We start from the raw sequence: 24,749 nt of genomic DNA, 5'->3' as shown, positions 1-24,749 counted from the left end.
TCAACATTAAACTAAACCGCTGTTGGTAATGTAATAAAGATTGAAGAATCTTGCTTCAGAAACAGTAGCCTACCCGAGTTTCCAACTAGATATGACAATGTCGGATTACTTGGGTCGCCTGTGTCCTAGACGATTACCGTAATTTTTTAAAATGTCGTAACACTTCCATCGCTTCAGAAACATGTGCCAGAGTTTCCAAAACTGGACCAGACGGTGTCTGATTTCTTGCGTCCTAGCCGACTGCCGTAAAAAGAAAAAGTATGTCGTTAAACCCAGGTGTCCTGGCGTGTGGTATGTAGAGCTGCAGCGCTTCCACACCAAATAAGTCAAAATAGCGGGCAAACTATATGACTGACATAGGTGGTCCCAATAGTAAAGTTGTTGAGCACATTGAGATGCATGGGTCGATTAAGTTTTGTGTTGATCTGACTTATGCTGTGGGAGTTATGGCCTTTTAAGCATGACCCTTTGTTATAGCGCCACCATCTGGCTGACATGGGTGATTTGTAGTGCCAGAGTAGTAGGGGGCCGTATGAATGCACCTACCAAATTTGGTTGGTCTAGGACTTATGGTTGCTGAGCCTCAGACACGTTTAGCTGAGAAACCGCGCCCAAACTAATACAAGTCAAAATGGCGGGCAAACTATATGGCTGACATATGTGGTCCCAATAACAAAGTTGTAGAGCACATTCAGATGCATAGGTCTGTGCAGTTTTGTCTTGATCTGACTTATGGTGTGGGAATTACGCATGACCCTTTGTTATAGCGCCACCATCTGGCTGACATAGGTGATTTGTGGCGCCTGAGTAGTGGGGGGCCATAGGAATCCACGTACCAAAGTTGGTTGGTCTAGGACTTACGGTTGCTGAGCCTCACACACTTTTAGCGGAGAAAAATAATAATTATCCTAACAAATACAATAGGGTTCCACCAGCTTCGCTGCTTGGACCCCTAATTAGGAGTGTCTAATGTCTAGTCACCCCTTAAGAGACAAACTGAAGAATCCACATGGTTGCTGAGGATGACTTTGACTTGTATACGCAGCATAGGGTGTGTTAGTAAATGGGGTGTATGAGAGGTTGTTTTGCCTGCAAGTGGATATCAAATCTTTATTTTACCAATTCAAGACAAGCGTAAAGAACAATATGATTTAGCTCAAAAATTCACGCTAATTTAAATGCCCCCCCCATCTCTTGCCAAGAAAAGAAATGTTTATCCCCATGTATTATACATCGTTACTTTAAAATTTTTGTTTTAATGTATCTTATTATTTATTTCTTTATCTTATATCTTATCACCGTGATCACTGGCAGTGGTATAATTTTTACTGGACTTAAGACGTAAGGAAAGCACACTGTGATTCAGGGGATTTCTCATCAAAAAGTAGTAAGTTTATTACTAAAACGTAAATATATCCTTATGAAAACATTAAAAACAGTCTTCCACCCAAATCATCCTTTAAATTAAGCTGTATTGTTTTCGTGTCGAGTCATGGTTGATACATTTAAAGACATTACATCAATTTGCATTTTGTGAGCATGAACCAAAGTTTCCACTTCATATTATCACATTTATTTGTCACATTACACTTAATCCAGGTGGGACTTGAACCAACAAGCCCTAGCTTCGGAGGCTGGTGCCTTATCCATTAGGCCACTGGATTTGCGACGGTCACTGATTAATCCTCTTTGTTGTCCCTAGCAGGTGCAAATGTTTGCTCACTGCAGATCAGATGCATGTTGTGAATCACTGTGAAGGAAACCCACAAAAGAAAAATGCAACATCCTGCAAAAAAGTGCCCGTATCGCCAGAGGGAATGTGATTGATCTAGCCAAGATAGATTTTGCAGCTTTTGATGCCGCCATCATTCCAGGTGAGGTTAACAACTCAGACATAAATGCAGATTTCTACCTTAATGTATTTCACATGATGCTGCATAAAACATGTATAAAAGTTATTTTATATAAAACATCAGTTTTAGTGAAAGTTTAAATCCTCCTTGCATATTCTTTGATATAGGGCAATTTGGTGTGGCTAAGAACTTGAGTGACTGGGCAGTGAAGAGGAAGCCCAGATAGCAAAATGCCATTGAATCAACATTGAAATGTTGCCAGGCAGAGGAATTGAAGCCACATTGATTTACCACCTGGATTCACTGTTGAAAGCACTCAATATGTTCAATGTTGAAATGGCATCGAATGTTCATTGATTTCTGACATTGATTATATGTTGAAAGTGCTCGTTATGTTCACTGTTGAAATAACGTTGAATTTTCAATCATAGCTAATATTGAATCAATATTGATTCAGCTATTATCTGAAAAGTTAAATTTAGTTTATTTGACATTGAAACAATGTTATAATAATCATTTATATGCTATATAGCATGCTCTTCGTCTGGCCTAGAATATACTAAAAGAAACAGAAGAATCATCATTTTTTTCTTTATTGTACAATTTTAAGTTGAAATCACTTTGAACCTGAGGCAAACACCTTGAGATACCACACTATCAAAACCACAAATTCGAAATATTTTCTGTTATCGTATACACTTTTTCAGTCACTACTACACCACTGGGTTTAACTTGGGCTATAAGATAATATACATGTAAATTATTAGTGCAAAGTGAATTTTAATCAGAAACTCCAGAACCATTCAGGCCGTCAAATTATCTACCCACAAGCCAATAGCACATGAAACAATGCTAAATGATAAACCAATGATAAAATCTAAAGTCTATTTTAACTATTTTAGATAGCTATCGCCCAAGAGCTTTCCAAAACATTTGCTCATTGATCGTGTAACGGGGGCAGTCCTATGCTGTTCTATGCTGGTCAGCCTGCTGCATGCCCGTCACTCTCATCATTAGCTCTGCGTTGTGTTCTAGTTGGGTGGGGCCCCAGGTGTTGTGGGGGACCCTCAGTCTCTCATCATGATCAAGGAAGGAGGGGGGACACACAGGACTCAATTTGGCCCACCTTGCCATTTATTTTGGTTTCAAACCCTTCGACAAACGTCCAGTCCTCCAGCGGGAGCGGTGTTTCTTACGGACGTGGGGGTCGAAGTTTAACCACTGCCCGGACTTCACTCGTGTGCGTTAGAAGGAGAAACCGTCCACGGGACTCCGATGTGAGAAAGGATAAACAAGTATTTTATCCCACAGCTTGCAGTATCTTCTTACAGGGATACTCAAGGTTACATTCTCCTCAACCAGCAAAACTGTCCTACGGTAAGAAACACGTGTGGCTCGGCTCGATCGCTGCTTGAGACTCCTCCCACAAAACAAAAATGGCCTCTGCCGCGTTCCCTCTTCCGTGTACCCACAAGACCTCTCTCTTAAAGCGACAGTACACGTATATGACGGTCGTTGTAAAACATACATAAAAGTAAATAATGACATAAAATAAAATGTAGTAAACACAAATAACAGCACACAGACAGGATTTGGTGATATTTCATACTCAAGCAAAATAAAATAAAAACATTAATTTTAACCTGGTTACAATCGTAAGCTATCTCCGTGCCAATTTCAAACGGACCAATCAAGAATTGTCATGTTGAGACAACAACGATCAAAGCATGACATGTAATATAAACAGTCTTTAACTTCCTTTTCTTCCGTCAGTCCTCTTTATCTCACCCCTTCTCTGGTGCATAACACAGCCACTTCTTGACGACAAGTTCAGCTCCAACATCTTTCAGTCACTGTAATATCCGTAGACGCCTTGTCTTACTGACATAAGAATAATTCAAGAACGAGCCGACTTCGTAGGTTCTTAACTCTGTGTAGCTTTTACTAGCGTTCATCCGACATACAACCTTCATAACATGCGCTTCTCACTTCCTGTATATGTCACACGCACTGCACGTACATCCGTGAGTAGGTCAAGTTAAACACGTGACCTTTCATTCATTACATCTCCCCCTCTAAGATTATTTTCTAAACATTTCTCTGAACATTTACTGCCAACAATTTTAACCTGTATATCACCCCCCTTTTCACAAAAAAATAAAAAATCTCCCACAGTACACAAGTCCATACGCCTCACAAATCCAGCCGGATTGCTGGCTTGCTCACCCTGCCAGAGCGAGTAACATATGGTGTGGAAGTTGGCATTTCTGCTGCTCGGGACTCATCCGTGTTTCCACTCTCCCCTGGAGTGACATGGTCAGGATCCCTGCTGACAAAGGTGAGTGTTTTAGGTGTGGCCAACAGGTGGCGCCTGTTCCTTCTGTAATGTTCACCTTGAGCTGTCTCCACTATGTAGGATCTGGGAGTGGAGCTCTGACTGTGAACAACTGCTGGCATTGTCCATGTTTTCTGTCCATCAAGTTTGGTGAGTACTGCGTCACCCGAGTTCAGTGGGCGCAGTGTCCGCACGCCGTTCCTGCGGTTGTAGTAGAAAGCCTGCCTCGATTTGGCTGCGGCGTCAGCGGTTTTGATCAGTTCCTCTTTAGGCCAGGCCGGTTTCAGGTTATGCTGCAATGTGGGTAAGGTGGTTCTGAGTCTCCTACCCATGAGCAATTCCGCTGGACTGGCTCCAGTGGAAGAAGAGGGTGTAGCTCTGTATGTCAACAGGGCGAGGAGAGGGTCTTCCTGCCTTAATATGCTTTTGGCTATCTGAACAGCCCTCTCTGCCTGTCCATTACTCTGGGGGTAGTGTGGGCTTGAAGTCACATGGATGAAATCATAATCCTCACTGAACCTCCTCATCTCTTCTGAAACTAGCTGTGGCCCATTATCACTAACTACAATTTCAGGGATACCAAAACGTGCAAATGTAGCCTTCAGCCTAGCTACAACCTGACTGCTAGTAGTTGTTGGTAGATTTAGGATCTCCAAAAACCTGGAATAATAGTCAGACACTATCAAGTAGTTTTGCTTTTTGTACTCACACAGGTCTATGCCAACTTTCTGCCATGGTCTGGATGGGAGCTCACTTGACATTAAAGGCTCTTTTCTCTGTGTGTTCTTGTGTTCTCTGCAGAATTGACATTGCTGTATCTTTGTTGTAATGTGCTCTGTCATTTTGGGCCACCACACTGACTGGCTAGCTCTCTCTCTGCACTTAGCTATCCCCTGGTGCCCGTCGTGTATTCTGTCTAAGATCACCTCCCTCATCTCTGTGGGAATGACGATACGACTGCCTCTGATGACTAAACCATCTACCTCAGATAACTCCCCTCTCACCTGATAAAAGTCTCTGACTGTCTCCGGCACTTTATCGACATACTCAGGCCAGCCGTGTCTGATGAAGCCCAACACTGTCTGGAGCTGCAGATCCCCATCCGTGCTCTGTTTTATCTCCTGCATCCTTTGAGGTGTGGCAGGCACCTGGCACACGATGGCATCAATGTGCGCTGCAACATCATCATGAGAAGCACCATCTCCGTAGCACTGCTCTGGGCCTCTGGAGAGTGCATCAGCCACAGCTAAAGTTTTGCCTGGTGCGTATTCAGCCACTGCATTGAAACGCATCAGCCTCATCAACAGTCTCTGGCACCTAATGGGCACATTATCCAAGTCTTTGCTGTTCATGAGGGGCACTAGTGGTTTATGATCGGTGACAAGTCTGAAATTGTCAAGACCAAACAAGTACTTCTCGAACCTTTCACATGCCCAGACGCTGGCTAAGCACTCTTTCTCGATCTGTGCGTACCTTGTCTCTGCGTCACTCAGCCGTCGGGAGCAGTAGGCCACGGGCTTCCAGTGTTCCCCGTGCTGCTGGAGCAGAACGCCTCCCAGCCCGTAGCTGCTGGCATCTGCTGACACCACCGTAGCCTTAGTGACGTCGTAAAAGGTGAGTACCGGGGCGGTGGCGAGTGCTGCTTTAAGGTCTTGGAATGCTGTGTTCTGTGCAGGTCCCCACAGCCACTCTGTCGTTGCTTTAAGCAGTCCATAAAGCGGCTGACCTACAGTGGACAGCTCTGGGACGTATTTTGCCAAATAGTTCACCATCCCGAGGAACCTCTTGAGTTCCGTCACGTTCTGGGGCTGAGGAAAGTTCTCTATTCCGGCCACTTTGTCCGGGTCAGGTCTGATGCCTGCCTCGTTGATGATATGACCAAGGAAGCGGACTTGTTTCTGTTTGAACTTGCATTTCGCTTGGTTCAGTTTGAGACCTGCTGTTTCAATGACCCCCAGCGCTTCTGCTAGGCGCCGGTCATGGATTTCCTCAGTCTCTCCATGTATAAGGATGTCATCCATGTACACCTCTGTGCCCTCTAGCCCGGTCAGAGTTTCCGCCATCTTTCTCTGGAAAATCTCTGGAGCACTCGTTATACCAAATGGAAGGCGGCAGAAAGCATGCCTCCCAAATGGGGTGATGAAAGTGGTGAGCCCCCTGCTGTCTTCATGCAAGGGGATCTGGTAAAACCCACTTGCTGCATCCAACGTTGTGAAGAACTTTGACCCTGCGAGCCTTGGCATTATTTCCTCCATAGTGGGCAGCACGTATTTCTCACGTTTCACCGCTCGATTCAGCCTCCTGAGGTCAGCGCAGCAGCGAACCTCTTTCTTGTTCGGTTTCAGCACCGGCACCATAGCGGCGCACCATTCTGTGGGCTGAGTCACTTTTTCAATAATGCCCTCATTTTCCATGCGCTGCAGTTCTTTCTTAACCAGTGGTACAAGTGGCAGCGGTATCCGTCTGGCTGTATGCACCGCGTATGGCTGGGCACCCTCCACCAGAGCTATTTTCACTGGGTCTGTTTTCAGCAGTCCACTTGAACCGAAAACTCCACTGACCTCATTCATCCGCTTCACTAGACCCATCTCCACTGCCTCTGGACGACTCAGCAGACAGTTGCCTCTCCCCTTGATCACATACACTGGAAAGGAGTATTGTTTCTCCTTGTATTTGGTTGTGGCTTGAAACTGTCCTATGCAGCTGATGTTTCCACCTGGGCTTATGAAGCATGTGTCAGGAGGTCCCAGTTTTATGTTTGGCTTCAGCTTTTTAAATGTCCCTTGGTTGATAACAGTAGCGTCAGCCCCCGTGTCAATTTTAAAGGTTATTGGTACATCACTTATTGTTAAACTAACAGTCCAATCTTCCTGACTGCTCTCTTTGCCAACTTCTCCCAGAAAGTACAGCTGTTTAACCTCTTCAGGGACTTCTCTCGCCGCTTTAGAGTGACATACACGCTCCCAATGTCCCTTTTTATGACACTTGTTGCACTTACTGTTCGTTGCAGGACACTTCCGCTCATCGGTGTGCTGCGTCTTGCCGCACCTCCCGCATTCGTCTACTTTGTTGGTTGCCGGACTGCCGCCACCATGACGCTGTCCGCCCTTTTTGTTTTGGCGTTCGTCCCGCCATCGGACAACATTGACGTTAGCCAGCAGGGCCTCTGGTTGGTTAGCTTGGAGGCTGAGCTGCTTTGTTATTGCCTCCGCCTGGCGCACTTGTTCAATGACTTTCACCAGAGTAAGGTCCGCTGTGAGCTGGAACTGACGGGAGAGCACCTTATCTTTTATGCCCACTACCAGACGATCTCTGATATGTTCATCCCTCTTGTCCCCAAACTCACAGTGTTCAGACAGCTCATACAATGTCCGGATGTACATCTCCGCTGTCTCTCCTGGCTGCTGGCTACGTTGATAGAAGCACGCCCTCTCATGTATGATGTTACGGCGGGGAATAAAGTAGTCGTCGAACTTTTTCAGTACGATATCATAGTCCACTTTATCACCCTCCGCCGCTAAGTCAAACGAGCTGAATATCTTTTCAGCCTCGCTGCCCATTGCATAAATCAGCGAACTCACTTGAATCTCCCCGTCGTCTTTATCCAGCTTTGTCGCGAGCCTGAAGCGCGAAAACCGTTGTCTCCACTCCGGCCATTCAACGGGGCAGTCAAACTTGAATTCACTCGGCGGATTAAACTTCGGCATGACCGCTCGTGTTCAGATACACAGACTATTCTGACACCATGTAATGTCCGTAGACGCCTTGTCTTACTGACATAAGAATAATTCAAGAACGAGCCGACTTCGTAGGTTCTTAACTCTGTGTAGCTTTTACTAGCGTTCATCCGACATACAACCTTCATAACATGCGCTTCTCACTTCCTGTATATGTCACACGCACTGCACGTACATCCGTGAGTAGGTCAAGTTAAACACGTGACCTTTCATTCATTACAGTCACGTTGACGAGCAGCCTCTGGAAAGGAAAAAAAAAAAGAAATAACAGATTTTAAGTTTGATGGTGGTGCTGTGGAAATAATTGCAATGGTTTACTTGGCTGTAGCTTATTTGTGTAGCCTATTTCTTCACTTCTCTCGCTCCTCGCTGGCTCCTCTCGTAACACAACTCTGAAAATAAAGAGAAACAGAGCAAAATCAAAATGAATGCAGTCAATGCACTATGTGAGTGTAACCAGGTTAAAATTAATGTTTTTATTTTATTTTGTTTGAGTATGAAATATCACCAAATCCTGTCTGTGTGCTGTTATTTGTGTTTACTACATTTTATTTTATGTCATTATTTACTTTTATGTGTTTTACAACGACCGTCATATACGTGTACTGTCGCTTTAAGAGAGAGGTCTTATGGGTACACGGAAGACGGAACGCGGGAGAGGCCATTTTTGTTTTGTGGGAGGAGTCTCAAGCAGCGATCGAGCCGAGCCACACGTGTTTCTTACCGTAGGACAGTTTTGCTGGTTGAGGAGAACGTAACCTTGAGTATCCCTGTAAGAAGATACTGCAAGCTGTGGGATAAAATACTTGTTTATCCTTTCTTACATCGGAGTCCCGTGGACGGTTTCTCCTTCTAACGCACACGACTGAAGTCCGGGCAGTGGTTGAACTTCGACCCCCACGTCCGTAAGAAACACCGCTCCCGCTGGAGGACTGGACGTTTGTCGAAGGGTTTGAAACCAAAATAAATGGCAAGGTGAGCCAAATAGAGTCCTGTGTGTCCCCCCCTCCTTCCTTGATCATGATGATGATGATGATGATGAGAGACTGAGGGCCCCCCACAACATCTGGGACCCCACCGAAAATAGAACACAACGCAGAGCTGATGATGGAAGTGACGGGCGTGCAGCAGGCTGACCAGCAAAGAACAGCATAGGACTGCCCCCGTTACATTGGTGCCGTGACCCTCCTGGATCCTGAGAGTGACATCAGTTGCTCGCCGCGGGAGGCTGCTGTCGTCATCAAGCCCCAGACGTCCTCAGGTATTTCTATAGACTGTACGCTCATGTTACAGTGGACTGGAGTTGAGCTGTGTGGACACTGGACAGTCATAGCTGTGGTTACCATGGACTGGGCTTGTGAACAGGACATTTGTATATACTGAAGGAAGAAAAACACACGAAAAAAAAAGGAAAAAAGGTTAATGTTGATGTGATTGAAGGACTCGTGTGAATAATCTATTGATGTAAACTACTGGATATGTGCATATGTGATTAATCTATTGGTGAATTTGTTGATTGTGTGTGATTGTTTCAATCGCTTAGTGATTTCTAGATTCAATTATTTAAATGAATTGAGCTTTTCACTTTTTTATTTTATTTTTTATTTTTTCTGAGTGTTAGAGGTAGGAACATGGCAGAGGGTGGTTCGTACGTAGGTGGGGGTAACATTGCTCATCAGGATCTTTTGGATCGCCAGTGTGCTATGGAGAGGGGGTACCAGTTAGATGTGGGTGGGGGTTTACGGCTAGGTGTAGGTAGGAGTTTCGGGCAGCTCTTAGAGGACGGGGAACCAGACACCAGAGCACCAGGACCTAGAGACCCGACCACATTTGGCACTCCTCAGTTCACCTCCACACGCTACGTAGAACGGGCCAGGCCAGGTATCAGCGAAGGGGCTGTGCTAGGTAACAGCGAGCAGCCAGTGGGTGAGTTAGCAATGCTCATTACTCAGTTAGCAGAGAAGATAGGAGAGTCAATCACTGCTAAGCTGCAGGAAACACAAATGCTTAGAAACACACACACAGACAGTGCTAGGTCTGCTGAACAGTGTTCGGAGACAGTGCCTACTGTTAGAGTAGTAATGCAGACAGATGCTAGGGAGCCTCCTATTTTCAGGGGCGATAGCTCTGATAAGTTTACAGTTCATGAGTGGGAGAGCCTTATGACATTGTATTTGAGGAAGCGAGCCATTCCAGTTAGTGAGCAGTCACATGAGATTCTAGCTAAGCTTATGGGGAAAGCAAGGGACGTGGTGAGGATAAAGCTGCGCAACACATCTGTCGACCACATAGCGAACCCCCACATTATTTTTGATGTACTGAAGCAACACTTTAGTGACTTCACATACTCGAGCATGCCCCTGGCGGACTTTTACAGTACGCTGCCCAAGCCAGGTGAGGACGCTATGGAGTATTGGATTAGGCTTAATAAGACAGTGGAGGTGGCTGACGAATGCTTGAAGTGGCAGGGCCGTAGTATTGAAGAGCCAAGCCACGAGGTAAGCATGATGTTTATCAAACACTGTCCAGATCAGTCTCTTGCCAATGTTTTTAAGTTCAAGTCCGCAGGGAAATGGTCTGCTAGCGAGATCCAGGAGAGGCTTGATGAGCACATGCTGGAGAGGAAGTCCCGTGTTGCTGCAGGTGGACAACGTGAAGCAGGCGCGGTAGAGCATAGGTTCCATTCACAGGTTCATGTCCCTGTAGTCGACATGGCTCCCGACTTGAACACGACCGTGCCGGTGGTGCCATCTCCCGTCCCGGCTCATGCGTCATCTTCTATACCATTTTTTGCAAGGTCTCCTACACCGTCTCCCGCACCGTCTCCCGCACCTGTCTCTGGCGGTGATGACTATATGAGGAGTTTGGTGAGCTTGCTAGACCGTTTGGTCACAATGCAGACTCAGGTTCCAGTTAGCGCTGCAGTCCGGACACCGACGCTGACTCAACCACCAGCTAACGCCGTAGGGTGGGTGCCAGACACACCACAGAGGTTGTGCAGGATTTGTAAGTCTCCGGATCACTCCACATTTTCCCACTGCAGCCGGGAGAACCGATGTATAAATTGTTTGTCTCCTGGTCATTGGAAGAGGGACTGTCCTCACCCTCAGCCGCCCAACCAGCTCCGTTCTCAGCCTGGTGGAAGAGCTGGTCGTCAGTCTCGTCCGTTAAACTACTAAACCCACACCTAGAGAGGGATGGTGTGGGTAAAGTAGATGTATCCCTCACTGATGTCTCCGACCTGGCTCACTTGTATGAAGACAAGTGTGCCAAAGCACCTCAGGGTTCACGTATGGTCATTCAGGCGACACAGAGGATTCAGGCTTTCAGTGACTTGTTCTATGCTCCTGTTCTTGTCAACCAGAGTGTGCAGCTTAATGGCATGTTGGATACTGGCTCTATGTCATGCAGTATCAGTGAAAATGCAGTAGAGAAGCTCCGCTCTGGGGGTGTTTTACCTGAGAAGCAGCAGCCTGAAGAGAACATTGTCTTGATTGGCTGCGGTGGTCTGGAGACTAGGCCTGATGGTTTTTATGACCTCAACATGCAGCTTTATGGTGTTTCCTTTGTCATACCCACTCTGGTCGTGCCCGGTCAGCATGATGATCTGATAGTCGGCACAAACGTCATTAAACATGTGGCCCATGTACTCAAGAGTGGTACTGAGTACTGGGACATCGCGTCCGGACAGGAACATCCGTCTAGTCCTGACGTTGAACAGTTCTTGTCCATGTTCACGAATGTAGAGCGCTGGAGGGGTGGTGCAGTTCCTGAGAAGATAGGTACTGTTAAGCTCACCCAGGCCGTGACACTCTTACCGAGGCACGAGCACTTAGTCTGGGGCAGACTTCCTGCTAAGGTGCCTATGTCAGCTGGAAGCACTGTTGTTGTGGAGCCGACAGACTCCAAGGCCATGCCACGCAGTGTACTCGTAGGTCGACTTGTCACACCGCTCTGGGGTGATAGGTGGGTACCCATGACTGTTGTCAATCCATCTGACAAAGCCATCACGCTGAAAAGGAACTGCAAGTTGGCTGATGTGTTTCCATGCTTGGCGATTGAGGACTTTAATGTTTTCCAGGGACTGCAATCAGTTGCAGGGAGGCATGAGTCCAACGCCACAGATAGTGCCTGTCCGCCTGTCCAGCCGGCTAGGAGTTTGTCAGAGCTCGGACTCAGTGACATTGACCTCAGCTCCTGTCAGGTTAGTGAGGCATGCAAGTCCCAGCTCACTCAGCTGCTCACCGAGTACCATGACATCTTCTCCAGGGACTCTCTGGACTGTGGCGAGGTCACAGGATACACACATCGCATCCATCTGGTGGATGAGAGCCCCTTTCGCTTGCCCTACAGGAGGGTTCCCCCAGCCCACTATCAGAAGTTGAGACAGGTTCTCACTGATATGGAGGAGAAAGGGATTATCCGGAAGTCCTCGAGCGCATACGCTTCACCACTGGTTATGGTGTGGAAGAAGGATGGCGGGCTTCGGATCTGCACTGATTTCAGATGGCTGAATGCTCGGACCTTGAAAGACGCTCATCCCTTGCCACACCAGTCGGACTGTCTTGCCGCGCTGGGTGGTAACTGCCTCTTTAGTACGATGGACCTCACCTCTGGCTTCTTCAACATCCCAATGCATGAAGATGACAGGAAATACACTGCTTTCACGACTCCCCTTGGGTTGCATGAATACAATCGCATGCCACAGGGCCTTTGTAATAGCCCTGCAGCCTTCATGAGAATGATGATTGGGATCTTTGGGGATCTGAACTTCACGAAGCTTTTGTGCTATCTTGATGATCTTCTTGTCTTCGCGCCGTCAGAGTTTGAGGCTCTGTCGAGGCTCCGCACTGTGTTTCAGAGGTTGAGGGAGAACAACTTGAAACTGGCTCCGAAAAAGTGTCATCTGCTGCAGAAGCGGGTGCGGTTTTTGGGCCACGTGGTTGATGGCGGAGGTGTGTCTGTCGATCCCTCCAAAGTAGAGGTCATCTCCAACATGACAGTGCAGGATCTCATGGAAGGTGATGGGTGCACGCCTTCTGTTCGTAGGATCCAATCTTTCCTTGGTATGGTATTTTACTACCAGCATTTCCTCCCGAACTGCTCCTCCGTGGCTAAGCCCCTGTTCGCCCTTACAGCTGGACAAAAGAGGAGGGGGAGGTCAGCTAAGGATAAGAAGCCCCATGGCAGCTTCCGTAAGCTTACCTCCGCAGACTGGACGGTGGAATGTGGGGAAGCATTTGATCTGTTGAAGACGATGTTACTGGAGTGTGTGGTGCTTGCCCATCCAGACTTTGAGGTGCCTTTCATTTTGTCGGTCGATGCGTCTTTGGACGGACTCGGCGCGGTGCTGTCTCAAGTGCCCCGAGGAGAGTCCAAGGCCAGACCTGTTGGTTTTGCAAGCAAGTCCCTCAGTGCCTCACAGCGGAAGTATCCAGCTCATAGACTGGAGTTCATGGCGCTGAAGTGGAGTGTTTGTGAAAAGTTCAGCCACTGGCTGAAGGGTCAAAGCTTCACCGTTTGGACAGATAATAATCCGCTGACTTATCTCCTAACGAAGCCGAAGCTTGACGCGTGTGAGATCCGCTGGGTGTCTAAGTTGGCGTCTTATACTTTCGATCTCAAACACCTGCCAGGGAAGAAAAACGTGGTGGCGGATGCCTTGAGTCGCGACCCTTTTTCCAAGCCCGTCAGTCAGAGGCTACTTAGGGAGCCCTACCCGGCCCTTGTTCAGGAAGCCGACGGGGTTGAGGGGGACTCTGTGCAGGATGTTTTCAGACTCAGTTGCCAGTCCCAAACAGTGAGTAGTGCGCGATCTGGGTTTGCTGGTGATGCAGCTGAGGTCAGGGCTTTTTGTCAAGCCAAATGTGACTGGCCTGATGCATCAGTATTCACAGCACTCAGTTTGGTCCAGCACGTTCAGCATCTGTCGGGTGGTCAGGATACACTGCCAATGTTATCCACCGAGGAGCTCAGGTTGAGTCAGGAGCAGGACCCCTGCATCTCCAAGGTGTTGCCCTTTGTCGCTGTTCGGAAGCGGCCATCGAGACGTGAGAGGCATGGTGCTGACCAGAAGGTCCTCAGGCTGCTGAAACAGTGGGAGAAGTTGGAAGTCAATGATGGTGTCTTGTACAGGGTGACAAAGGACCCAGTGTCCAAGCAGAGGCGGTCTCAGTATGTTTTACCTCTGAGTCTGAAAGACAAGGCACTGTCTGGCATCCACGATCACGCTGGTCATCAGGGCCAGGACCGTACTCTCTCTCTTGCAAGGCAGCGTTTTTATTGGCCTGACATGGAGAGGGATATCAGAGCATATGTCAGATGCTGTCGGAGATGTGTGTTTGGGAAGACCCCAGAGCCAGCTGCTTGCGCGCCCCTGGAGAGCATTAAAACCTCCGCACCGATGCAGCTTGTGTGTATGGATTTCTGGTCCGCTGAGGACAGTAAGCAGCGGTCGGTCGATGTCTTAGTGGTTACTGACCACTTCACTAAGCTTGCTCACGCGTTCCCCTGCGCCAATCAGACAGCGAAGCAGGTCGCCAAGAAACTCTGGGATCATGTATTCTGTGTTTACGGGTTTCCGGAGAGAATACATTCTGACCAGGGCACAAACTTTGAGAGCAACCTGATTGCAGAGCTTCTCAGGTTGGCGGGTGTAGCGAAGTCCCACACGACAGCCTACCATCCTATGGGTAATGGCGGGACAGAGCGGTTTAATCGCACGATGGGGAATATGCTCCGTTCCCTTCCGCTTCAGCAGAAGCAACAGTGGCCTCAGCAGATCCATTCTCTCACGCTCGCGTACAATGCCACTGTTCACGAGACCACGGGTTACGCACCTTTCTTCCTGATGTATGGGCGTGTCCCAAGACTGCCGGTGGATGTTATGTTCAGGCAGGTTTTGCATGACCCTCACGTTGTTGATTATGACTCTTATGCTCAATCTCTGCTTTCCTGTCTAAGGAGTGCAATGGAGATCGCTCAGAAGCACTCCACGGCTGAGCAGCAGCATCAGGCGCGACAGTACAACAGACATGCCAAGGGCACTGTCCTGTCTGTCGGGGATCGTGTTTTGGTTGCGAACCAGAGTGAGCGAGGGAAGAGAAAGTTGGCTGACAAATGGGAGAACGGAGTGTACACGGTTGTCGGTGTCAACCCCAATATCCACGTCTACAAGATTCAGGATGCAGAGGGGCACACCAGGGTGGTGCACAGGAACCGTTTGTTGGAGGTCAACTTCTTGCCCCTTCCTGAGTTAGATCAGGGTGAGGAGTCCAGTACAACCAGTCAGTTGCTTGACTGCGCAGGGTCCGATGAGGAGGACAGTGCAGATGGCCTGACGGTCTCAGGGGATGCAGTGGGGCTAGCAGTCTCATCACTTGGAGACTCACCTAGATCTGAGTGGGCAGAAGCGGAAGAGTTCATTCCGTCTAGTCTGGTAGTCAGTCCTGTGGGGGCCACTGCTCAGTCTCCACCCAACACACACGCACCACCCAACACACATGCACCACACATAGAGGCATCACACTCACTCGATGTAGGTGTTATATCTCACACTGATTCGCACACAGGGGCACCACCCTCACTCGATACAGATGTTGCAGCTCGCACTGTCTCACGCACACAAGTAGAGAGCGATGGTCGGGTTAGGACACGCACAGGGAGGGTGGTGAGGTCAGTGAACAGGTTAATAGAATCTATGGCTCAGATGCCATTTCTACGGAGTGTGAGGGTTTGAACTTTGATGGAGGTTGGAGTCATTCAAACTAGTTTAATGTGAGTTATTAGGTGTCTATCAGACAGGGTTGTTTTGGGCCAAGTGCATGGTGTGGCGTATCAGGCGTCACATTGATCTAAGGGAATTCTGAGACTTGATCAACCTCATTATTTTCTGGACCTCGTAACCGAGGTAGCTCCTAAGTTGACTGGAGGACTAGGTCCTTCTTTTCACTTGTGCCAGTAGTCAGTGACGGGCTTTTCCTTTCCTCTTTCTCTTTTTATCCTGCTGTCAGGATGTTGGTGAATTTCAGGTGGGGTGAATGTAACCAGGTTAAAATTAATGTTTTTATTTTATTTTGTTTGAGTATGAAATATCACCAAATCCTGTCTGTGTGCTGTTATTTGTGTTTACTACATTTTATTTTATGTCATTATTTACTTTTATGTGTTTTACAACGACCGTCATATACGTGTACTGTCGCTTTAAGAGAGAGGTCTTATGGGTACACGGAAGACGGAACGCGGGAGAGGCCATTTTTGTTTTGTGGGAGGAGTCTCAAGCAGCGATCGAGTCGAGCGACGCGTGTTTCTTACCGTAGGACAGTTTTGCTGGTTGAGGAGAACGTAACCTTGAGTATCCCTGTAAGAAGATACTGCAAGCTGTGGGATAAAATACTTGTTTATCCTTTCTTACATCGGAGTCCCGTGGACGGTTTCTCCTTCTAACGCACACGACTGAAGTCCGGGCAGTGGTTGAACTTCGACCCCCACGTCCGTAAGAAACACTGCTCCCGCTGGAGGACTGGACGTTTGTCGAAGGGTTTGAAACCAAAATAAATGGCAAGGTGGGCCAAATTGAGTCCTGTGTGTCCCCCCTCCTTCCTTGATCATGATGATGATGATGAGAGACTGAGGGCCCCCCACAACATCTGGGACCCCACCGAAAATAGAACACAACGCAGAGCTGATGATGGAAGTGACGGGCGTGCAGCAGGCTGACCAGCAAAGAACAGCATAGGACTGCCCCCGTTACATGAGCTACCATTGCAAAAAGCTGGGGGGAAAGTTATGATGCACACATCTGTCAAGAGGTAAACAGTTGCTAAGCAAGCAATGAACTGCCAAATGAGCGTGTAGACGAGATGGACACCGTATTTCAAGACTGCACTGTCCATCCTAAAACCGGACAGATGGCCACCATTGAACAACTAGCCAACTCTATAATGTTAACGTAGCTGGCGCCATTTCAGCTGCGCTTGCCGCCAAATTAACTTTAAATCAACTTGCTAAAGCAGTTCACAACACAAGTGTTACATAAATGGAAGACTGTATTGACAGCTGCTTCAAAGATTTGTATTAATACAACTTTCTCGCTAAACTAACATAGCTAGACTAGCTAGCTATGTTAGTTGTTAATAACTAGCTAATGTTAGCTTGTAGTGGTTATGGGGATACATAATTCCCCTTATTGAGCTAGTAGGAACATTGGTTTACAGCTGCTGTTTTCTCAGTTCGGGTTTGCAGTGATACACTTCCGCTGCGCGGGCTTTTGGTTGTTGTTGTAATGGTGGAAGGAAGAAATGATGCACGTTGTGTAGCCGAAAGAGAAAGTTGTCACGACTCCTGCTTGAGCCCCTCTACACTGGTGACCCCGACGTTTGTCTCTTGTAGTTATCAGAGACAATCTTTCGAACGAACATGGTTGACGAAATCAACGCGGTTTCTCTCAAATTGCCAGAGTTCTGGGAGTCATCGGCAACGACATGGTTCGCCCAGGCGGAAGCGCAGTTTGCTATCCGCAAAATAACGGATGATGCTACTAAATACTACTACGTGGTATCGGCGCTCGGATGTTCGACTGCAACTAGAGTGGTGAGTCTCCTTACAAATCCTCCGGCGGCAGACAAATACAAGGGGCTCAAAGATCACCTCTTGAAGATTTTTCAACTTTCCGACGCCGAGAGGGCCCACCGTCTCTTTTCTCTGCAAGGCTTGGGTGACAGCAAGCCATCCGAGCTCATGGACACAATGCTGAATCTGCTGGGACAGGCGCACACACCTGATTTCCTCTTTGGCCAACTGTTTCTGCGACAACTGCCTGCTCAGGTGCGGACCGCTTTGGCTAACACCAGCATTACCGATTGCCGCAAGCTAGCTGAAGAAGCTGACAAGTTCTTCCTGGCAAGCCAACAGCAGCACTGCGCGTCCGCGCTCACCCCTGCCCACCCCCACACGCCAACACCTGGTGACTCAATGGTGGTCGCCGCGGCAACCCCCGGTCGGCGACAGGAGCCCGGCCTGTGCTTTTACCATGCAAAGTTCGGGGCCAGAGCAAAAAAGTGCAACTCCCCGTGCAATTTCAGCTCGTCGGGAAACGCCAAGGCCGGCGCTCACTAGTGGCCATGGGCGTCGGCGTGGAGGACAACAGGCTACTTTTCCTGGAAGACTCCATCTCGGGGCGGCGTTTCCTATGCGACACTGGGGCGCAGAGGAGTGTCGTACCTGCATCGAGGGTGGACGCCCTGTCGGGCGCTCACGGCCCTCCCATGGAAGCTGCTAACGGCAGCTCTATCCGCACGTACGGCACGAGGCACATTGACATGTGTTTTAACGGACAGCGGTTCAGCTGGGATTTTGTCACCGCCGACGTGGCATTTCCCCTCCTCGGTGCAGATTTTCTTTGTGCTCATGGGCTGCTGGTGGACGTCAGGAATCGACGCCTGATTGACGCCGTCACCTTCGCTTCACACGTGTGTGCACTCAGCGATACAGGCTCCGTCAGGCTGTCCGGCAGGCTCTCCAACGAGGACGTGTTTCTCCATCGTCTCTCTGAGTTCCCTGACCTCACTCAGCCCACATTCTCGTCATCTACGACCAAACATGGGATTGAGCACCACATCATCGCCACTGGCCCGCCGGTGCACGCCCGAGCTCGGCGCCTCGACCCGACCAAGCTCTCTGTCGCCAAGGCGGAGTTTGAGAACATGGAGCGCCTCGGCATCATCCGCCGCTCCAGCAGCCCGTGGGCTTCACCCCTCTACATAGTGCCTAAGCCTGGCGGTGGGTGGCGTCCATGTGATGACTACCGTCGGCTCAATGACACAACAACACCGGACCGCTACCCGGTCCTACACATCCAAGATTTCTCCGCCCACCTGGCTGGGAAAGTGATCTTTTCCAAGGTGGACCTCGTCCGTGGATACCACCAGGTGCCCGTCCGTCCCACTGATGTCCCCAAAACGGCTGTGACAACTCCGTTCGCACTGTTGGAGTTCCTGCGCATGCCATTTGGGCTCAAGAACGCCGCGCAGTCCTTCCAACGCCTCATGGACTCAGTGTTGCGGGACCTGCCTTTCCTCTTTGTGTACCTGGATGACATCCTGGTCGCTAGCACCTCCGTGTCCGAGCACTTGTCCCACCTCAGAGCCCTTTTCGAGAGGCTCAGCCTGCACGGGTTGATAGTTAACCCGACCAAATGCCAGTTTGGTCTGAGCACCATCAACTTTCCTGGGCCACCGGGTCACCAAGGACGGGGCGGCCCCCCTTCCAGCTAAGGTGGAGGCCATCGCAGACTTTCCATGCCCACACACGGCCCAGTCCCTCCGGGAGTTCATTGGCATGGTGTCCTTCTACCACCGGTTCATCCCCCGGGCTGCCGATCTCCTCCGCCCCCTATATGAGGCTCTGAAGGGCACAGCACCCAAACACGCCGTGGACTGGTCTGCAGAGAGGGACAAGGCTTTTACGGATGTGAAGGCCGCCCTGGCTGACGCGGCGATGCTGGCACACCCTGTGTCTGGAGCACCCATCGCCATCACGACGGATGCTTCGGACCGCTGGTGTGCAGTGATACACTTATGCTGCGCGGGCTTTTGGTTGTTGTTGTAATGGTGGAAGGAATAAATGGTGCACGCTGTGTAGCTGAAAGAGAAAGTTGTCACGACTCCTGCTCGAGCCCCTCAACAGCTAGTTATTAACAAATGGAAAGCACCATAGAAACGGAGAATTCCATTCGGTGGGTTTTTTCAGAGCAAGCTAGCTAATTTTAGCAGTGTTAACCCACTACAGCCGACCCCAGATGAGCATCAAACTTCACAATTATTTAAAACAACCAGCAGAGTAATGTGTCATGGCAATAATGTGCTAGTTAACATTAGCCTTAATTAAAAGGTCATGACTTACCACACACTGACAGAAAAGGACTATGAGGACGGTGTGAAGGACCAACGGTTTTGCGTTGTACTAGCCTAGTGAGATGATCTTGCAAGCTCACGTTCTGCTACACGACGTGTGTCAGTCAGCTGACAAAAAATTCAAATCAGTTGAGCGCCAACAGAGAAAGCAGTCTAGCCAATCACAGCCTGGCGGGCATTGTGCACACTGAGACAATATTGATTCAATGTTGCTATTTCAATCCTGAAAACATAACCCTTATTGCAATGTTGATTCAACATTGTTTTTTTGAACGTTTAAACTGTGTCTGTTATCAAATGTTGAATCAATATTGATTTCTCAACCTCAACCAAAAACGACCATTTTGACCATGATTCAATGTTGAATTAACAACTTTTACTATCTGGGAGGGGTTCACCATCCAGCCCCAAGTGGAGAAACTAATCAATACCTTTCACGGGTTGGCGAACACCTGGGCTTGTGCTGGATCTCTCCTGTGCTTGCTGCCAAAGCACTGCCTGGCTGTGAGCTCACCGTGGGCCAGGGTAAAGAACATGAAAGGTGTATTTCTCTATGAGAAATGGTCAACGTCAGTTGAGAATTAGTGTTGAAAAATGTAATTTATAGTTCTAAGTCTTCTCTTTTTTCTCTCTCTTTTCCAGATGGCCCCATGCCCAGACTGCTGCCACCATGAAGGAGATGGGCTGCAAATGGAATAGACTGATTTTATTAGGAAGCTGATTATTGATATAAGTTCAATAGGCAATACAAACTGTCATAGGGAGAGAAGGGAATTCGTTTATAAACAGTTTATAAGTATAAATGTAAAAAGTTTTATGAAAACAGTCTTGTGAAAGAAGTTAAAATGTTTGAGTCCTGTGAAAGAGGTTAAAACCTGGGGAAAAGGAGTTAACAACGTTAAGGTAATTGTGGTAGGTAATTGTGATAAACAAGACAATGTCTCTGCTCAACAGACCCCCCCCCCCCACCTTGTTTCTCATTACAGTGGAGCAGAGAATTCAAAATGTCAGGCTAGATTGGTGAGCCAGGGCAAAAAGACAAACTTACCTTCTCCAGTCTAGCACACCAAATTGAGCAAGGCATCAGCAAGGGATTTCCTGAAATAGAAATAATTGATACAGTGATTGGAGCACTAGCACCAAGCTTACAACACACACAGCTACCTGGAGGGAAAAAACATCCTTACCTTACCTACATTGAGGAGGATTCTCAGGCCCCATTACCAAGAAAAGCGGGCAACAGAACTGTATAAACAACTCACCTCAGAGGTTCCAAGTAGTAAGGAAACCCCACAAAATTTCCTGATGCACCCTAGATTTGAGACAAAAAAAAAGAAGAAAAAGTCCTGTTTGTTTTACAGGAAGTAGAATCTGGTCTAAGTTGCACAAATCAGAGTCAAATTGACAGCCTAAACTAGCACAGACAATATCTGGCCTCACCTGTAGTGCAAGAAAGCATCCCCCCTCCCAAGTTCCAGTATCCACAACAAAGTTGATGGCCTCCTCCAGGAACAATACGAAGAGGAGATACAGCACAATACCAACAAAGGTTCTCACCACAGCATCAGTATCCTGCCCTGAATCATGGACGTTTGAGAAAATGTATTGGCTGCCAGCAAAGTGGAAGTAAATTTTGCACCCATTGCTACAGATGCGGTAGTAGTGAACACTTCCTCACAGGTTGTAGGGTGAGAGAACCAGACAAGACAAATATGGTCCTTTAAACAGGAGAGAGTTACACCCACGGGACAGGGAGTAAGCCAGCAACAGTGGAATGTCCAGTATTGCTCCCACTGTGATGTCTCGGGGAAAGAGCAAAGACTCCAAAGATATGCATCCTGTAAAAAAGACACCGTTCTAAAATCTGCCAAGCTGAACATTGGCTAAACCATAGAAAATGATGCAACCAGCACCCACAGGAAAACCAACACTCTCACCCAAGGGCAAATGCCACCCACACAATAAAAGAGGACAACCATTCTCACCTTGTTGCTCTGGTAGGGAAATGGTGTATGGTTTGAGTGCTACATACAAGGCTGCAGAACTCAAGCATTATGGGTCACAGGCTCCTATGTTTGTATTGTTGATGAAAAGTGGAAAAGAAGACATTTGCCATGAGAGGAATTAAAAGATATCTCTTGAGTTCCTTGATGCACCTGAGAAGTTGAAAATCACAGCTGCTCATGGACAGAGCATACCTTATAAGGGTTTCATTGAGGTCACTTTGGGAGTAGCTGCAGAGGGAACCAACCCAAAAGAACTTGTCCCCATGCTAGTCACAGCCCATCCTGAGCTTCAATGTCATTGAGTGTATAATAAAAACTAGCACTACAGAGCAACTGGATGTTACGAGAAGAGAACAGTTGCATGAGACTTTAACAGCGGCTTTTCATAGCCTTGAAAAATAACATGTTACAGCCTTCACTGTTCTGGTGACTGAATCAGGAACTGAATCAGGAATGAGGAACACTTTCTTTGTCATTTTACCTCATGTACTTGTGCACATGAAGTGAAACTAAATGCCATTTCCCCCAGCCCACAGCAGTGCAACATAAAGACAAAAGCACATTCAAGACCTAGAGGAACACACATATTCAAACTAATATATATATTATATATATATATATATATAAAATCACTGTCCAGTGGAACAAACACCAGCCAGGAAGACTGTTGGAACTGCCGGTCGGCATGGGCTAGCAGTTAGCCTAGCCTGCCCTGATTACACATCCTGTCAGACCGCCCTCCATGTCGCTTGCTCGGGTGCAGCTCCAGGCAGGGGCCATGGTCCCTGTGGCAGCCGGACGAAGCAGACCAAGCCCTCCTAGCCAATCCAGCGCCAGCTCTCCCAGCCAGACACCCTTGACACACCTCCTCACACGCCACACGACAACATAAAAAACTCCAGTCAACGCCAGGTGAGGCCGCCGCCAGACCGCCCTTGATGTTATCGGAACTTCCGGTCTGCATGGGCTAGCAGTTAGCTTAGCCTGATCTGCTTTCGCATCCTGTCAGACCGCCCTCGGTGTTACTTCCTCGGGTGCAGCTCTGGGCAAGGCTGCAGTCCCTGGGCCCACAGTGCAGCAGACCAAGCTCTCACAGCCGATGCAGCGCCAGCTCTCCCAGCCAACAAATGAAGACATAAATTTAGATGCAGATGTGAAAAAGACACTGCACTGATGGCACTGGGTGAGACCACCGAAAATGTGAATTCGCGCCACCATCTTCCCACACCAATACTGGGTGAGGCCGCTGCAAACGTGAATTCGCTCTGCCATCTTCCCACACTGGAAGCAACTTCTGAACTGCCGGACAGTCATGCGACTATGTTGTGAAAACAACAAAAGAGAAAGTCATTGCACTCAAACACACCTCTGTTCAGATTGACTGTAAGGTGCAAACATGGCCACTGAAAAAAGACACCACACTTGTCTTTGAGCCTGATATAAATCCTCAGTGGGTTGAAGGCATTGAGTTTTGTTAGACGTTAAAGCTCAGAAGTGGTGTTTCACCTTGCATTGTTCTTGATGTGCAAAATCCCACTGATCATGACATTGAGTTGTCAGGAAGAACTTACAGCAAGTTCAGGGTGTGTATCCATCTACTGTTTTAGAGAACCTCAATCATCGCCCTCCAGTGTCAGTAAGTCAAGTGAATGCAGAGAGTGAGTAAGTTACTGACATTCAATGGAATCCACCAGTTGACCTGAGCCATCTGAGTGAACCTGAAAGAGTAGTGGTGCATAACATGCTTCACAAGGAATGTTGACCATTGGGCATGCTGACACACAAGTAGACAGTGACCAAGAGACACCAATGTGGAGTGCTAACAGGCCTGTGGTTGAAGAAAGGCCCATAACAAAGGCCCCGACCCACTCCCTGATTGGTGTTTCAGTTCACCTGCGCCCATTTGCCTGAGTGACCCCGATTGCCCAGCTTCACTCCCCTGTTCCCCTTTCTCCGATTGGATGTTCTGTTCTTGCCCTGTCCTGCCCACAATCTCCCTGATTGGCTCCCCTACGTGTATATACCTACCCCCCCCCCCCCCGGTTGCCCTGGCTCCTTGTCGGATCGTCTCACAGAGACTGTCAAGCTGGGAGCAGGAAAGGAAGACCCAAATGCACCACTCAGAGACAGACGGGGCTGGAACAACGCTTTAAGGTACAGACGCTACAGACAGCAGAGAAGGCTTGGAACGAGACGTGGTGCAACCGGCGACCAAGAGTCAACACATGTGTGTCTTTGTGAGTGTCTCTGTGAGACGATCCGACAAGGAGCCAGGGCAACCAGGGGAGAATATATACACGTAGGGAGCCAATCAGGGAGATTGGGTGCAGGTGCACAGGACAGGGTGGGAACAGCACAGCCAATCAGAGAAAGGGGAACAGGTGAGTGAAGCCGGGTAATCAAGATCACTCAGGCAAATGAGGTGCAGGTGAACCGAAACACCAATCAGGTGATGGAGGACAGGCGAGCGTCTATGACCCAGATCACACAACCATGACATCCTGTGCTTGTTGCCAAAGCACTGACTGGCTGTGAGCTCACCGTGGGCCAGGACAAAGAATATGAAAGGTGGGTTTCTCTATGAGAAATGATCAACATCATTTGAGAATCTGCGCTGGAAAAATGTAATTTACAGTTCTAACTCTCCTTTTCTCATCTCTTTCCCAGATGGCCCCATGCCGAGACTGCTGCCACCGTGAAGGAGGTGGGCTGCAAACAGGAATAAAAATGTTGGGGAAGCACACATGTCGATATTAAAATAAACTGGTCACCACCAGTGCTTTTATGTGCGATGCTCTTTCATGACGTTTTTGATGGAGTAAGTGTCATGGTAACAGAGGTGCTGAAACTGGCTCAAGGGATGTGAAAGGCCATCCCTTATGGCTGTTTTTGATGTTGAAAATGTG

General features: G+C 48.3%; 1 pseudogene; it reads left to right on the top strand.

The window, feature by feature from the left end:
* Nucleotides 1–1,009: 1,009 nt before the first annotated feature.
* On the top strand, nt 1,010–24,709 carry LOC130109668 (glutamine amidotransferase-like class 1 domain-containing protein 3, mitochondrial; annotated as a pseudogene).
* The last annotated feature ends 40 nt before the right edge of the window (nt 24,710–24,749 follow it).

The sequence above is a fragment of the Lampris incognitus genome, chromosome 1, assembly GCF_029633865.1.
Source record: "Lampris incognitus isolate fLamInc1 chromosome 1, fLamInc1.hap2, whole genome shotgun sequence".
Classification (NCBI taxonomy): domain Eukaryota; kingdom Metazoa; phylum Chordata; class Actinopteri; order Lampriformes; family Lampridae; genus Lampris; species Lampris incognitus.
This window is presented reverse-complemented; position numbering and strand designations above follow the sequence as displayed.